The sequence below is a fragment of the Narcine bancroftii genome, chromosome 3, assembly GCF_036971445.1.
Source record: "Narcine bancroftii isolate sNarBan1 chromosome 3, sNarBan1.hap1, whole genome shotgun sequence".
Taxonomy (NCBI): domain Eukaryota; kingdom Metazoa; phylum Chordata; class Chondrichthyes; order Torpediniformes; family Narcinidae; genus Narcine; species Narcine bancroftii.
In genome coordinates, this window is record NC_091471.1 from 221344234 (window position 1) to 221359821 (window position 15588).

The 15588-nt window shown below is 40.4% G+C and overlaps 1 protein-coding gene across 5 annotated transcripts in view; it reads left to right on the plus strand.

The window, feature by feature from the left end:
• Window positions 1-15588, plus strand: part of rbm46 (RNA binding motif protein 46) — a 62148-nt gene that overhangs the window by 13371 nt on the left and 33189 nt on the right. The window contains exon 2 of one of the 5 annotated variants that reach the window (XM_069926695.1): window positions 8300-8370. The exons of the other annotated variants lie outside the window; for them this stretch is intronic. The gene's annotated coding sequence lies outside the window, so the exon portion shown is untranslated. The remainder of the gene's footprint in view (window positions 1-8299; window positions 8371-15588) is intronic. 5 annotated transcript variants of the gene reach the window in all.

Sequence of the window (15588 nt, forward strand, 5' to 3'; positions counted from 1 at the left end):
AGTTACAAACATTAGGCCTCTTTGTACACCCCTCTGCAACTGGATCCTGGACTTCCTCATCGCAAGACCATAGTCAGTACAAATTGGAGCAACGTCTCCTCCTCATTGATTATAAACATAGATGCACCACAAGGATGCATGCTTAGCCCACTGCTCTACTCTTTATACACCCATGACTATGTGGCCAGGCACAATTCCAATGCTATCTACAAGTTTGCTGATGTTGGCAAAATCACAAATGACAATGAGGAAGCATACAGGAGGGAGATAGATCACCTCTTTGAGTGATGTCACATCAACAACCTTGTGCTCAATGTTACCAAAGCAAAAGAGATGATTGTGAACTTCAGAAAGGAGTCAAGGCAATACAACCCAATCCTCATTGAGGGCTCAGTAGTGGAGAGGGTCTAGAATTTTAAATTCCTGGGTGTGAACATCTCTGAGGATCTGTCCACGTTGATGCAATCTGAAGAAGGCCCGCCAGTGGCTATACTTTATGAGAAGATTCATTATGTCACTGAAGACTCGAAAACTTCTACAAGTGTTCCGTGGAGAGTATTCTGGCTGGTTGCATCACTACCTGGTGTGGAGATGCCAAATTGCCAAAGGGTTGTTAACTCGTTTGTGACATCACAGACACCAGACTTCACACCATTGAGGACATCTACATGAGGCAGTGTCTTAAAAAAGCAGCTTCTGTCCTTAAAGATCCCAACAACCCAGGCTATGCCCTCTTCACTCTGCTACCATTGGGAAGAAGGTAAAGAAGCCTAAAGGTGAGAACTCAGCGGCAAATGGACAGCTTCTTCTCCGCTTCCATCAGATTCTTGAATGGCCGATAAACCAAAGACATTGCCTTACTATTTTTATAGGACACTACTATTTTATTTTTTTATATAGTTGTAAGATAGTTCATAATCTGAATGTTTACCCTATGATGCTGCAAAACATGGAATTCTGTGACTTGTTCATGACAATAAATTTTGATTTTGAACATTGCTAATGTAAGACCTATAATCCTTCTTACTTTCGTAAACAAGGGGACTACATTTGCCATTCTCCAATCCTCTGATACCTCTCCTGTGGCCAGGGAGGATGCAAACATCATTGCCAACGCCCCAGCAATCTTGACTCACTTCCTGTAATAACCTGGTGTGTATCTTGTTCAGTCCCAAGAACTTATCTACCCTAATATTTTTAATAAGATCCAGCACTTCCTCTTTCTTAACCTCAGCACATGTGCTCCAGCACATTAGCCTGTTCTACTCTGACCTCACATTCACCTCTGTCTCTCTCCCTAGTGAACACTGAAGCAAAATATTAATTTGGGGCCTCCCCTATCTGACTCCAGGCACACGTTCCCCACTTTATCCCTAATCGGGCCCATCCTTACTCTTGTCAATGTTTTGTTCTCCACATAAGTGTAGAACGTCTTAGATCTTTACATAATCCTACTTGCCAAACCTCATGCCCCCTTCTTCTTCTAAGTCCATTTTTAAGCTCCTTCTTGGCTACCATATAATTCTTATGTCCTTCCTGCCTTTTCTTTCATAAAAATCTTGTTTCTGTTTCCTTCCTCCTAGTTGTCCCACCTATCTTGTCAACCATGGCTCCTTTTCCTACCATCTTTTTCCCTTCTCAGTGAGACAAAGCCATTCAGGTCCATACACAAGTCGTCTCTAAACATCTTCCACATTTTTGCTGGGCATTTCTTTGAGAGCACCCATTCCAAATTTTCTTTCCCAAATTGCTGCTCTTTGCCATAGAACTAGCCCTTCCCCAATTAAAAACTCCCATTTTTCCCACTATCCTTGTCCCTATCCATGATAAAGGTCAGGGAATGTGGTCACTGTCTCTGACATGCTCACTCATCAAGAAGTTCACCACCTGACCAGGTTCATTACTAGTACTAGATCCAGTATGGCTTCTCCTTTAGTTGGCCTTTCTGCAATCTATGCCAGGAATCTTGCTTGGACACAACTGACAAATTCTTTCCTATTGGAACCTTTTGCATTGAGGAGTTGCAGGCATTATCCCTAATTAGCAATGCCACCTGCCCTTTTTTACCCCCCTTTCATTCCTGTTGAAACATCTAAAGCCCAGAACTTGCATCAGCCAATCCTGTCCTTGTTTAATCAAATCTCTGTAATGAATCAAAATCAGAATTATTGACATGAACAAGTCATGAAATTCTGTGTTTTGTGGCAGCATCATCGTGCAAACATTCATATTATAACCATCTTACAATATTACTATAAAAAGTAATAATAACAGTGCACAAAAAGTAAGGCAGTGTCTATGCTTCATTGATTATTCACGAATCTGATGGCAGTGGGAAAAGCTGTCATGGTGCTGTTGAATGCTCATGGTAGTAGAGTGAAGAGGGCATGGCCTGGGTGGTGGGGATCTTTAGGATATGTTACAAGCCCAGCAGCAATAGATATTCACCAAGACAAATGGTTACTTAAACAAAAGTTGCTTTTAATTATCTTTAAACATGAAAATAGAATCAAACTTTAACTTAACTCCCTTTCTTAATCTAACTTAACCTTCCTCTAATTCTAAGGGCACATGTGTGTAAGTTCCGAAAATTTCTTTGGTTCACAGTCCAATCTCATTTTAACCACAGAGTTCCTTTTTATTTCTCTTATTCCAAGTGAAACATTAGACAGCCAGTCCTCCCCTCTTGCATGAACCACAAGGGCTGTGACTAGGCTGTCTTTCAAAAGCTTGCCAGCTTGTCCTGTTTCAATCCCAGCAACTTCTGCTGGCTGACAGTGTCAAGTGATCTCTGCTTCTCTCTCTCACACACACTGAGACTGAGAGAAAGCCTGTTTGACTCTCTCTGCTTACAAAACTACATGACCCTCTTACAACAGCAAGTTCTCCTTCAGACAATAGTGGCTCCAGCCTGCTCTTTCATCTGTTGCCTTTGGTCTCTTGAGCACTCTTCAAAGCTCTTGCAAAAAGGTGTGAGAGGCCACTATGTCTAGCATAGCTCCAGTATTTCAAATAAGATCTGTTTTAAGTGTTTGCATGTGACCTACTCTAACAGACCTTTCCCAATTTATCTCCCCAAAACATTTCTATATACTCTGTCACAGATAGAGGCTGCTTTTTTTTTTAAAGACACCGCCTCATGTAGATGTCCTCGATGGGGGAGAAGTCTTGTGCCTGTGATATCGGAGGCCAACTAAACAACCCTCTGGAGTTTATTTTTGTCCTGATAGTTGGAGTCTCCATATCAGGCAGTGAAGCAATCAGCCAGAATGCTCTCCATGGTACCCTGTAGAAGTTTAGAGTCTTTGGTGACATACCAAATTTCCTTAGACACCTCAAAAAAGTTTCGCCACTGGGGAGCCTTCTTTATGAATGCATCAATGTGGAGGCTTCGGGACAGAGAAGCTACGGAATCGATTGACTCTGCTCCTAAAGCCCAACGAACTCCTGGACGGATGAGTATAACGCCAGCGCCCGTCCTGCAACTGCAAGATGGTGCTGGCATTGCTACCCACTCGGCTGACTCTGAAACATACGCCCATGATGTCTGGCGTGTGAGCGAGGCAGCCAAGTGGCGACTCCTGACGCTAGCGCGTGGTCCTGCTTTTGTGCTCTGCAACATGCAGGCTGGGCATGTGCGGAAATGTGCACGTGCGCGAATTCTTGGAAAGGGCCTGGACGGGGGTGGGGGGGGGGGACCAGACCGATGCTGAGATGAGGAAGTTGGCCTGACATTGGTGGGGGTCCAGACCCGCAGTCGAGCGGCCCGACCAGCAGAAAGTGCAGGTGAAGAGGAGGAGGAAAGCCCTGCACTGTTAGGGACACAAGAATATGAAGAATTATCTACAATAACCACAGTTAAAGAAGGTAGGCCTCAAGGAGGTGGAATGGGGGAACCAGGAATTAAAGATGTTTTTGCTGTTTTAGAAGGTATTGCTTAACAAATGGAAAATATGTCATCACAGATGACTTCTCAGATGAATCAGGGATTTATGGACATGAAAGTCAGAATGAATAATATCTGTGAAGAAGTGTTGTCTGTAAAGAAGGATATTGTGGTTAAGGCTGATGTTAATAAATGTTTGAAAGCGGTAGCTATAGTACAGGATAATTTTAAGAAAATTGAAGAGGCATTTCATGAATGCAGAGATCAAGTGGAACGGAAGAGAGAAAAATGGAGGAAGTGGAAGATTCATTTGTTGGATGGGAAATTCAGAAGAGAGAATTGTTGAAAAAGATTGATTCTTTGGAAAACCAAGGTCAACGTAATAATGTGAAGATAGTAGAACTTCTGTAAGATATTGAAGGTCCAGATCCGGTGAAGTTTTTAAAAAAAAATGGATTACAGATGTATTGGGTGTTGAATTTTATCTGGATGGCTTGGAATTGGACAGAGTGCACAGGGGGCTGAGAACGAAACCTTATCCGGGCCAGCCACCTCGAGCTGTCCTAATTCGATGTTTGAGATACCAGGACAGAGAGATGATTTTGCGGATAGCTGTCCAGAAAGCTCGCCAAAATCAGGCTCCAATGATGGTCCAGGGTAGGGGGATATTTTTCTATGCTGACCTGAGCCAGGAGATCATTAAGAGGCATAAAGAATTTAATTCGGCTAAAAGGTGTTGTGGAGAAAAGGGTATAAGTTTACTTTTTGGTACCTGCTGTGTTGAAAGTTTTCTAAGGGAATTATCAATCTCAGTTTTTTGAGAGTGATTATGATGCATTCATTTTTGCGAATTCTTTGCCGGACGTGTGAGGATCTGATTGACCACAATCACTTAAGAAGAGAGTATCTGACAAGGCGAATGGGGATGGGAATGGAAAGAAGGGGGAATTGACACGAAGTCTGCTTGATATTGAGGATCTGGAACAATCTTTGGTACTGGAATCAGTGGGATGAACTTGAATGAGATGATTAATTGTTGAGAAGTTCAGCTGGGGGGGGGGTGGATGACTCTGATACTTTCGAACGTCATCTGCTATTAGTGGTGTTATCCACATCCAGTTAATCAGGAAGTTATTACATTGGTGTAGTTTTGGGAAGTTTTTTTTTGTATTTTCTTTGAAGGTTTTTTTTGTATCTTTATAAAAGGGAAGTATTTTTATTGTTTAAGCAAGGGGAGCTTTTTTATAATTGTTAACTGTGAGTTGTGTTTTTTTTAGTAAAGTATGACTAATTTGAGTTTTGCAACTTTTGGTATACAGGGTCTTAATAACCTGGTTATGCGTAAGCGTGTGTTAGCTTATATTACAAAGATGAAGGTTTATATTGCTTTTTTACAAGAAGCACATTTAACTGAGAAAGAACATTTGAAATTGAAAAGAGATTGGTAGGTCATGTGCTTGCCTCTTCTTTTAATTCCAAGGTGCGAAGAGTGGCGATTTTGGTTCATAAGAAGATACTGTTTGAATTAGAATCATTTTCTGAAACAGCTGGTAGAGTTTTAATGGTGAATTGTAAGATTTTTGCAGAACCATGGACATTATTGAATGTCTATGCATCCAATGTAGATGATGAGCGACTTATATCTGAATCTTACTTAACATTAAACCAGGCTAATGAAAATATTTTAATTGGAGGAGATTTTAATTGTGTTTTGGATCCGTTATTGGATAAATCTCCAAAAAAAAATAAAGAAATCTAAGATGGCTGTTCAGCTGGCGTCTTTGATGAAGGATTTGAATTTGGTGGAAATTTGGAGAAGATTAAACCCAACAGAGAAAGATTTTTATTTTTATTCATCAAGAAATTATTCTTTTTCTAGAATAGATTTGTTTTTAGTATTGACACATCTTCAGGCTCGAATTATTCAGGGTGAATATAAGAGTAGGATTGTGTCCGATCATTCTATGCTGTGTTGGTTCTGAAGTCATGCAGTGAACTTATTGGTGAAGATTTAATGCAATGTGTTATTAAAAAAACCTGAGTTCATTAGCTATATCAAAGAACAAATTGCTTCCTTTTTAAGTATAAATACTAATTTAGTGCAGAGTAATTTTATTTTGTGGGTTGCTCTGAAAGCATATTTACGGGATCAAATTATTAGTTATTCAGCAAAGGTTAAGAAACAATATTTGGCAGAAAGTTTGATGTTGGAGAAACAGATAACTGATTTGGAAAAGAATTTCCAAAAAAAAATGACTGAAGTTAAAAAGGCAACATTGACTAAGTTGATACTTCATTATAATACATTGCAAACACATCAATTTGAGCAGTTTATTCAAAGATTTAAACGGCATTATTATAAATTAGGGGATAGAGCCCATAAACTATTAGCTTGGCAGCTGAAGACTGAGCAAGTCTTGAGGACTATTAATGCTATTAAAAAGAATTCAATAGTTACATATAAACCTCAGGAAATTAATGATCAATTTTTGTTAATTTTATCAAAAATTATATACCTCCAAAGGGGTTCAAGATATTGGCTCTATTGAATCTTTTTTATCTGCGTTGGATTTGCCAGTTTTAGGAGAAGATGAAGCGAAAGAACTGGAGTCTCCATTTACAGATTTTGAAATTAAGGAAGCTACACAGGCTACGCCAAATGGGAAATCTCCTGGAGACGATGGGTTTACTGTAGAGTTTTATAAGGTGTTTTATGAAGATTTGTCTACTGTATTTATGGAGGTGCTTCAACAAATAACAGATGAGCAATCATTACCAGACTCTTTTCAAGAGCAATAACTACAGTAATTCCAAAGAAAGACAGAGATCCATTGAATGCAGCTTAATAATGACCAATTTCTTTATTAAATGCAGATTATAAAATAATAGTTAAAATATTGGCGATAGACTTGCTAAGCATTTACCTCATTTGGTACATGCTGATCAAGCAGGTTTTATTAAGAATGTGTCAGACAATATTCTTAGATTGATTACTTTGATTAATGCATTGAGGCAGCAGCCCAACCAACCAATGATTGTCGCACTTGATCGGGTTGAATGGAATTTTTTATTTAAAGTATTAGAAAAATTTAATTTTGGACCATTTTTTTACTGGTTGGGTTAAGGCATTATATAAAAATCCAGTTGCCAGGGTGGTGATGAATGGCCAAACTTCTTCGTCATTTAAATTATCAAGGTTGTCCATTGTCACCAGCCTTATTTGCATTGGTCATAGAACCATTAGCTCAAACAATTAGACAAAATAATAATATTGAAGGGATAAAAATTGCAGAGGATGAATATAAGATTAATGTATTTGCCGATGATGTATTGATATATTTAACACATCCAGAACAATCTTTGAAACATTTGCAAAAGTTTCAAATGGGCAATATGGAGTATTGTCTGGGTATAAAGTAAATTGGGATAAGAGTGAAATATTACCAATTTCAGATTATCATTGTACTGAGTATAAACAGATTGCAAAGTTGAGATGGTCTGATAAAATTTAATATTTAGGGGTAATTATTGATGCAGATTATCAATCTTTATAAATTAAATTATGTACCATTATTGAAGAAGATTAAAGTGGATTTGAATAAATGGAAAGATCTTCCATTAACATTAATAGGTCGGGTAACTTGTATTAAGATGAATATCTTTCCACGTATTCAAGATCTTTTTCAATCAATTCTATGTTCACTTCCAAAAGTTTTTTTTCAGGATTTGAATAAGGCAGTAAGGAAATTTTTGTGGAAAGGAAAGTTAGCTAGGGTAGCATTACAGAAACTGACTTGGAAATATGCCTAAGGAGGTACTTCAGTTGCCTCATTTTCAAATTTATTATGAGGCTGCACAATTAAAATTTGTTAATAGGATATTAGATACTACACAACCTCCAAGTTGGGCTAAAGTTGAGTTAGCTTGTATTTCTGAATTTCAAGTTAATCAATTTATATTTATGTGGAATTCTTGTTTATTACAAGGTAATAATATGCCTGTTTTAAAACACTTATTAGGGATTTGGACTAAAAGGAATTTTATTATAGGTTCGAGGGGTAAGATTTTGACCCAAACTCCTTTATATCAAAATAGGGTTATTCCTTTTTCAATGAATAATATGTATTTAAAGATTTGGGTCTCTGAGGGTATAAAGGTAATGGAGGATTGTTTTGAAGAAGGACAGTTTCTTTTTTTTAAATCAACTTCGGGAAAAATTTGGAATACCATTTAATTCTTTATTTGTGTATTATCAAGTCTGAGCTTTGGTAAGGGATAACTTTGGAAGAGAAATGAAGCTGAATTAACAAAGTTCGAGTTTTTGATTTTGCAAACACTAAAAAAGGGTTTAATTTCTGATATGTATGCTTTGTTGCAAGATAGTATGAATAAACCAAATTTTAATAAATCTAGAAATAAATGGGAAGAAGATTTATCTTAGGATATACCTCAAGAGGACTGGGAAGTTACGTGTCAAGATGGGGGTGACTAAATTACTTAAGATATAGTTTAGTTAATTATAATTTTTTAAATCATTTATATTTGACTCCTGAGAAATTGAAAAGATATGGTTTTAGTAATTCAGATTTATGTTTTAGATGTGGATTACATATTGGAATATTTTTACATGCTGTTTGGTTTTGTGATGAAGTTCAACCATTTGGGGAAAAAAAGTAGAGTATCTTTTGAAAAATTATTTCAGATTAAATTGCCATTAGACCCAGAAATTGTTTTGCTGGGTTATACTGTATCTTTGACTGGTTTGGGGTTGGACAAGTTTCAAAGATCTTTTGTTCATTTAGCATTGGCAGTAGCACGGAAGTGTATCACGATTACTTGGAAGGATAATGCTCATTGCTCATTGGCATAATGAATTGAGATCTTGTATTTATATGGAGAAAATAACATAATTTGCATGATAATTATTATTTTTTGTTCAGATGTGGTCACCTTATTTGGAATGTATGGGTTTAGATATATCTTAAATCTTTTTATTATAAGTTTGAAATATCACACAGTCTATGTATGTAATTAATTGATATAACCTTTTTTTTTTGCTCCCCTTTTATTGCGGGGTTTGCTGAGGGTGGTGGGGAGGGGGGTGGGTTTGTTTTTTTTAGTTTATTTTGTTATTATTTTTATGTATTTTGAAAATCTTAAAGACCTTGTTAGGTCAACATCCCGTTGGTCCATGTGTGGTCATCCGAGGTGCCCTGGGTTACTTTCCAGGGCCATCTTTGTTGTAATGTGCATGCACGGTTCCAGGAGCATAAGCAATGCGTTCAGGTGTCGTAGTGTCGATAGGAGTATGTGCTGTGGGGCAGAGCACGAATCGGGAGTTTAAATAGTATATATTAAACATGGCGGCAACATAGAAAAAAGGTGAATGAAATTGCCATCACTTTAGTTGACCATTAGCACTATGTTACCAGGTATTCACAGAGCATCAGTGCAGATGTTATTTATGAATATTTCATGTCAATGTTAAAGAAGATAATTTCAAGTGTACAGTTAAATAAAAGATTAAAATACATCCGGACACTTGTATTGAAACTAATTGCAAATGTGTCACTTCGCCTTCAAGCAACTATTTATTGGATCGAAGTTGTGATATTTAGTCAACTAAAGGTATTGTTTGGAACAGAAAATTGAAGATTAGAAGATAGAAGAAGCTCTTTGCTTTGAATTGATATTGAAAGTTATACAATGGCCATCTTGGAAATGTCTTGAGTTGGGGGCAGTTTGTAATCCATATCCATCCTCGATGAGTAGAGGCCACAGAGTCATTTAAAGTCTCTAATCTAATGACAAAGTGTCTTAAAATCAAGTTGGTAAAGCTATTGCTTGAAAATCAGTGATATTATTGACGGATGCTGCGGTGGAAACTTGTTTGTAAAAGCAGCACGTTACTAGCCATCAGAAGTGGTAGACTGAAGTCTGTGGACTCCGGTGTATTTGTAAAAAGTTTGAACACAGTTTGTATTTTGCTGCTGCTAGTCCATTGGGGACTGTTGATTTGGCTTGTGTTGTGTGTGCACGAAGGACGGTGAACAAGACGAGTAAAAATGGCTGAAGCAGCTGTTAATTGCTATTAAGGAGCAATGTATTAAAGACATTAAGGTTGTGGAACTTAGAGAAGATACAAGTGGAAATAAAAATGTTCTCATGGCAAGGTTTCAGTTGATGGGAATGAAGATAATACAAAAACATTGCAGAAGAATATGAAGACAGCAATGCAGAAATGGCTGAATATGTATCCAAAAGATGATGAAAAAAAGTCTGAAGAAGCAATGGATATACTTTTGAATTGGATAAAGAGGTAAGTAAGAAGACAACAGATGACCTGCAGGAAGAAATACAACAGGTGACAGTGCGTCAAATGTTGAAAACAAGAGAAGCAAAAGAAGTTGTTCTAGAGCAAGCTCCAGACTTTCCAGTACATCATCTACACATACAAAGATTAAAGCTGAAATGGTAGCTCTTCATGCTCAACAAAAATTGATTTAGGATAAACATGTTTCACAAAAACAGGAAGAGCAGCTAAGGAAGAGAAAACAGCATGAGCTGGAAGCAAACATTGCTATTACTAGGGCTAGAATGGAGGTAATAGAAGGCTCAATGATATCTGGTGATTGAAGTAAATTATCTAAAGTGTGTGATGGTATAGAATCATATTTTAAGAAAGAGCCACGGGAAACTAAACCCAATTATTATGACAGATATCTTAGTACCATGAGTACAAGACATGCATATACAAGAACAAATGCTTCCAGAGTGCAGTCCACTGACAGAGCTGTGGCTTGGGTCCAGTCAAATGCTGCATCTTCTTTGGTATTCGAGTCAAGCAGCAGAAGTATGGGTGAACCTACTCCAATGAGGTTTCCAGATACATAACCTGCTACAAGAGGTGGTGAACAGGGCAACAAACTATCATCCATGAGAAGAAACAATGAAATAGCTGCATGGTTGATCCAGTTACAGTCTCTCTCTCTTCTTTGCCCAAGAAGGAGATTCAAACTTTTAATGGAGACCCACTTCAGTACCAAGTGTTCATGAGATCTTTTAGACGCAATATGGAAAAGAACGTGTAAACCCTGAAGATTGTCTTTATTATTTGGTAATATATACAGGATGGCCAAAGGAACTTGTAAGGAGTTCTCAACATATGTCTTTGCATAGAGGATTAAAAAGAGCTAAAATTTTACTAGAGAATAATTTTGGTAACAAACATTGAATTATTTTAGTTCATATGGATAAGGCTCTTAAATGTCATCAATAAAACCAAATGATGCAAAGGCTCTACAAACATACACTCTTTTTAAGAGGATGTTGTAATGCCATGGAAGATATCGACAATATTCGTGATCCTGAAGTACCTGGTAATATGAAAATCATCTTAGATAAATTACCCTACCGGATATGAATGGCTTGTGATTTCCAGGAATATTATGATCAAAGAACTACCTTAGAGCATTTGGTGGATTTCCTAGAAAAGCAGATGTACCTTGAAACAGATCCAATATATGGAAGTACCAAAGACATTTCAATGGGGAACAAAGAGTTTTAACTCAGTCTAGTCCAAAATTTTAAAGGAAAATGGAATATGTTTTGGCTGTCTGAATATAGCGCACATCAGTGAAAACTGCAAGAAGCGACTTAGTTGTAACATATGCAATTTGAAGCATCCTAAAATACTGCATATCCATCAAAGGAACAAGAAATTGGGAAAAAGAGCAAACAGGAACAAAGGAAATGTCAGAAAACAGTTATACCCTTGGTTCAGAAAAGTGGGCTTTCTGGGGCCAGTTTAGATAACTTCAAACTGCTATAGTTTACAATTCAAGAGCAAGAATGGGAATGTTGTAGTGGCCCATGCAAGGGGATGCAGATTGGCCCACAAAATGGGCAATGAACGCAGCGACCACGCAAATCTGAGGGTGACACCGGTCATCATCCCAGGTGACCTCCCACGCTTGGGAAGACAGGGAACTGTGGCAGGAACGTCAGCCAATCCTAGGCTGGCAATTCAATGATGCAGGGCCCTGACGTCAGTGCCTGTGGCCCATATAAACATGAAGGCCAGTACAACAAACCAGTCTCGACTTAAAGGCTTTGGTGAATGTGTCGTTCTTCTCCATGCTTGCATAGCGTGAATGCTACATTGGTGACCCTCACAGGTCGAACCGGCAGATGGACCCGATGATGTTGGACCAGTCGGAGTCAGTGACCATCCACGCAGTCTCACTCAGGCTCTCAAAGTTTTGGGTGTTGCAGCCACACGTGTGGTTCAAGAAGGCCGAGACTCAATTCCAGCTTCAACACATTACTGCTGACCACACTTGCTACTTCGACATCGCGAGCGTTCTCAATCAGGACACAGTGGCAAGGGCCATGAATTTCTTATGGCAGCCTCCGGAGCAAGGCAAATATGTGGCCCTCAAAGACCTGTTAACCCGCACTACTGGGCTCTCCTGGCGCAAGTGCGCTGCCGGATTGCTGCATATGGACAGATTGGGAGACTGGGCCCGTCCGCCTTAATGAGTGAGATGCTTGCTTTGACCAAGGCCCACATGCCTTGCCTGCTCTTTGAGCAGGTATTTCTGGAGCAGCTGCCCAAGGATATCTGACTCTTGCTCATGGATGAGGACTTCAGCGATAAAGGCCTCGGACGTGGATATGCTCGGGAGAATAAAGAAGAACACCAGCACCATCATAGACTACATCAGCAAGCACAACAAACAGCCGCCTACAAGACCAAGACCAGTGAAGAGGCAACTTAATACCCCAGGACAATTCTGCTACTATCATCAGTGACAGGATGTGGAGGCCCATCGATGCCGCCCACCTTGCAGGTTTCCGGGAAACGCCCTGGCCAACCGTCGGTGATGGTTGCAGCAGTTGGCCCACATGATAGCCTCCTCTACGTTTGGGACTCTCTGTTGGGCAGGCATCTCCTGGTCAACACTGGCACTGAGATAAGCGCCCTACCCACAGGCCTCGACACCGCAACATCAAGCAGAGCCAGCATTGAGGGAAGGCAACAGTTCTTCCATCCAGACTTCTGGTACCAGCACCATCCCCCTTCGGTTTGTCAACAGCCACTTTACATGGACCTTCGCACTTGGAGCAGTTGGGCATCCACTCCTGGGAGCAGACTTCCTTCATGCCCACTGCCTGCTTGTTGACCTTAAGGGACGGCGCTTAGTGGATGCCAGAACATTTCAGACTCTACCTCTGGGGAAAGCTAAACTACCCGCCCCCATCTTGACTCTATAACACTTTCAGATAATGAATTCACCCACTTCCTAGTGGAGTTCCCTTCAATAGTGGCACCACAGTTCTCCATGGCTGAGCCACAGCATGGGGTAAGGCACCACATTCTGTCCAAGGGCCCCTCGCTACATGGCAGGGCACGCTGACTCCCTCCCGAAAAGCTCAGCCTAGCAAAGGAGGAGTTTAGGAAAATGGAGAAGCTTGAGTCATGCAGTGCTCCAACAATCCCTGGGCCTCGTCCTTTCACATGGTGCCAAAAACAGCTGAGGGGGTGTGGAGGCCATCTAGTCACTACCACCGCCTCAATGAGGCCACCATGTCCGACAGATATCCTGTGCCCCACATCCAAGACTTTGCCACCGACCTGCACAGGGCATGGGTGTTTTTGAAGGAGGACCTCATCTGTGGGAACAACCAAATCCTAGTTCCCCCCCCCCCCCCCCCCCCCAGGACATCCCCCAAAACTGCGATCGTAACCCCTCTTTGGTTTGTTCGAATTCCTCCGCATTCCCTTTGGTCTGAAAAATGTGGCACAAACTTTCCAGGAGCTGATGGACACAATGGGCTGGGACCTCCCATTTGCGTTCATTGATATGGAAGCTCTCCTTATCGCTAGCCAAAGTTACAAAGACCACGTCAATCACCTGAGACAACTGTAGACCGAGTTGAATGAGATCAGGTTGTCAATTAACCCTACAAAGTGCCAATTCGGCCTGAACACTATTGAGTACCTGGGGCACCGAATAAACAACCACAGGGTAACACCCCTCCCCGAAAAGGTCAAGCCAGTCCGGCACTTCACTAAACCATGTACAGTAAAAGGGCTACAGGAATTCACCAGTATGATAAACTTTTACCACAGATTCATACCGGCAGTGTCCTACATTAGGTGCTCCTCTTCGCACTGATGGCGAGCAAGTCAAAGAACATTACCTGGGATGATGAATCTTCAAGGGCATTCCAAAATGTCACAGACGTGCTAGCCAACACTATCCTCCTGGTATACCCAAGACTGGAGTCACCTACCGATCTGACAGTCGATGCCTCCAGTACAGCAGTAGGAGGTGTATTGGGACAGCTCATAGAAGGCCAGTGGCAACCCCTGGCCTTTTTCAGCAGGCACCTTCACTGCCCAGAGTCAAAAACAGTGCTTTTAACTGAGAGCTATTGGCGCTGTACCTGATGGTAAGACATTTCCATTACTTTTTGGAAGGTCAACAATTCAAGGTCTTCACAAAGCCACTGACCTTCACTTTCCATAAAGTATTGGACCCATGGTCGGCCCGACAACAGACACTTGTCCTACATGTCTGAAATTACCACAGACATAAAGCACATTGTGGGAAAAAGCAATGTGGTAGACCTTCTAGCCAACACTCTGTCACATCCTGCGATCGAGTGGTACACTCCTTGTCCCAAGGGGTTGACTACGTTGCCCTCACCAAAGCACAGCAGCAGGACCCTGAGAGCCAGTCTCAGTGTGGAAGACATCCCCGTTGGCCCAAGTAACCTGATACTGCTATGCAACATCTCCATGAGTAGCCCTCGCCCCATCGTTCCGGCTGCATGGAGGCACCAGGTTTTTGATGCCATACACAACCTGGCGCATCCTGCAATCCAGGCAACAGTCAAGATTGTGGCTAGCAGGTTTGTTTGGTATAGTCTCTGAAAACAGGTCAGCTAGTGGGCCATAACTTGCATAAACTACCAGTACTCAAAAATGCAAACACAAGGGCCCCCACACAGACGTTTGAACCAGCACAACACAGGTTCAGCCACATACATATTAACATAGTGGGACAGCTACCAGTTTCCTGTGGGGCAAGATACCTCTTGTCCATGGCTAACACCTCCACAAGGTGGCCTGAGGCAGTCCAGCTGGCTGATACCACCACAGAAACCTGCACCAGGGCACTCATCGACACATGGATGTCCAGATTCGGGTCCCAGAGGTAGAGATGCTGATTGATTCGGATGTACTAAAGCAGGGGTGTCAAACTCAAATTCACAGAGGGCCAAAATTAAAAACTTGGACTAAGTCATGGGCCAAACTAAATATTTATTGAAAATTTTCAAAAAGATCTGCATGTTTTCTCTTCTTTCAACATATGTAATGTTAAAATTTTTCTTATTAAAATAAATGTTTAATAATAGTTTTGGTTAAACTCTTTCCAGAAGAAGCATTAACAAATGAGAAATAAAATATTCAATAAATAATATTTCTCTATAGCCTTTAAGCTCCTTTTAAATGTATTATTTTTCACAAGCCAACAAGTCAAAAAAATAACAACTTGCTTCAATGACAAACAGGTTTGTATTTTAAAATGATGAACATATAGTCTGCCACCCACCTGTCTTGAAAGGTCCTGTTTTATGTCTTTCGTTTGGCCATTTTTCGTAAGGGATTTATTACATGTGAGTTAGATGAC